At 40.5% G+C, this 2,632-nt stretch overlaps 1 protein-coding gene across 1 annotated transcript in view; it reads right to left on the reverse strand.

Moving 5' to 3' along the window:
• The window catches only part of LOC101850510 (cysteine protease atg4), a 23,073-nt gene that overhangs the window by 4,675 nt on the left and 15,766 nt on the right, over nt 1-2,632 (reverse strand). The gene's annotated exons all lie outside the window — the stretch shown is intronic.

Raw genomic sequence — 2,632 nt, forward strand, 5'->3', positions numbered from 1 at the left:
GTGCGTGTGTGTGTGTGTGTGTGTGTGTGTGTGTGCATGTGTGTTAGAGCACAGTGCAACAACAATAGAAAGACAGTGGATTAAATGGTTTATCCCTAGCACCAAGATCTTGTTATCACACGTGTCCAAGTGTGGACATTGAGATATAAGGGTAAGCAGAAGTGTGTAAGAAAATGAATATGATTATCTGCTTTTTCTCGATCACATCACACTTGAAGTCCGGTATCTATCATATACTGGGCAGTCCTGTCCAAATAATATAGTGTAAAGCGCATAGAGCCTGCTGTTGAGCGGGGATATGCGCTATACAAATGCTATTTATTATTAATTAACCCTATCTGTACGGCGGGGGTCATTTTGTACCCCAGGGGTTGTATTTTTACTTTTTAGAATACTTCGGAGAAGATCTCTTTGAAACTATCAGTAATCCTCAAAAAATCATTTTGACAGACTGCTATGCAAAGCAAATCGCAATTGGTAATGTATCTTTTTGACCAGAGTGGTCACATTTTAAAACAACCGTTTTTGTGCCCGGTGGGGTCATTTGTGCCCCCACTTTCCAAAGAGAATAAACACTCAGTTATTCTAATCCATACCTCTAGCGGGGTAACAGACGACCCCAACACATCCTTTGCATGGAGTACTAGTGACCGCTACATCCAAATTTTCCATCTCGGTTTCTGTTGGGTATTGTTCCCACTCTTGCAGTTGAGCTGGAGACATCTGACGGCCTAATCATCCTATATTATTTTATATTGAGACTGATTATTGTTGGCAGGTCTGATACACACTGCATCACTCAGCAGTTGAAAAAGTATCGATACTTTTATGAAACCTAGATCTACTGGTGGGAAGGATGAATCTATATATGTATAAATTATGTATATTACTCGTATGGCGCTCGTCTGGGAATCCATTTATGTGGATTGCCCGGGTTCGAACTTAGCTGGCGTCACATTTTGTGAGCGTGTGAGAGAGAGAGAGAGAGAGAGAGAGAGAGAGAGAGAGAGAGAGAGAGAGAGATAGAGAGAGAAGAAAAGTAATAATGAGAGAGAGAAAAATAAATAGTTTCTTTTTCTACGGAGCGAGAAAATATCTTCGCTCAGTATCAAAAACCGGTTGTGGATGCAATAGAAAGGAGTGATGATGACTATGGATACAATGGACAGGAGAGTGATGTGGCTAGTGAGTGTCGCAGGACGATACTATGGGAAACGAGGGAGAAGATACTGAGCACAGGACAATGAAGAAAAATCCCAGGAAAACGCAGCAGAGTTGACGGGTCCTGTGGGCTTTACATTACTATCGGCATATAAGATAAGATAAGATAAGATAAGATAAGATACATCTTTATTGTCCAGATCCTGGCACATTAGTTTGGTGTTCCACCACGAGTACACACACACACACACGCGCACACACACACACACACACAAATACACACACGTACACACGTGCACACACATGCACACACAAATAGGCTTACAATCACATGCATAATATAAATGAACAGCAATATAAACAATAATAATCGTAAGCTAGATACACACTCAATGTTATTCTGATGCATGGTCTAAGGTCGTAAGTACACTAAACAAGATGGTTAAGATGGAAGCATTTTGATAGATGATGATATACTGTAAGCCATTTCAGGGACAGCCAAGAAAAGGAGAGAGTGCTAAATGTAAAATTGTATGAGTGGAAGGAGCAGAAAACGACGATAGCAAAGTCGTAAAGAAGAAGAAAACCACACCAAAGAACCCAAGCTCTAGTCAAGAGAGTTCACAAATAACCAGCGGAGTTGAGACAAATTAGGTTTCTATGATAATTAAATCTGATTTAATTAATGTGAAACAACAACAACAATAGAATCCTACCATAAGAAGAAAAAATGACATTCGAATGCTAGATGTATGCAAAATTAGGTCTACGATTCACAGAAAAATGGACTCGATTACCTACCTTGAGAAAGTTGCGCCCCGCCTCATTAGGTCTAGATCTAAGAAAGCGAAGTTCTAGAACTAAGAGAGTGACCTAATTTTAGACCCAACTTTCTGTGAAATATGAAGGCTTGAGCGACATTAGTGTTAGCCAGTTGAACCCTCCATGCATAGATATCTACAAAACTAGTTGCCACCATCTTGGTTCGTAAAGCGTTTCGATTCCAGCTGTGGGTTCTAATACTTGGGGTCTTTTGTTACCCCACAGTGTACGGATCGGATTTACAAGTAAATTTCCTCTTCGGAAAGTGGGGCACAGAGTACCCCATGTCGTATGGATATGATAGTATAACACGACGTACGGATAGGGTTAATATGAACATGATATGTGCTACAGTGAATCAACTTATGTGGGAGTGTGAATGACAGTATATCCACAGAGTGTCAGGTGACATGGCAGTCTCCATAGACCAGCTCATCATCTGTCATATTGAAATAGTGACGGAGATATTGAAATTAAGCAGGGGACAGTGATACGATCTATCAATGTTCATATTTATGTGCTGGTTTTGTGCATACAGTTGTCCAAAATGTATTAGGCAGTCATTCAAACCAGCTATAAGTTTGTATCAGCAAACAGCAGAAAAACCTATTCATTAACTGTACCCATAAGTGAATCCCCCCCCCCCCCC

Source organism: Aplysia californica, unplaced genomic scaffold (genome assembly GCF_000002075.1).
Source record: "Aplysia californica isolate F4 #8 unplaced genomic scaffold, AplCal3.0 scaffold00618, whole genome shotgun sequence".
Lineage (NCBI taxonomy): Eukaryota > Metazoa > Mollusca > Gastropoda > Aplysiida > Aplysiidae > Aplysia > Aplysia californica.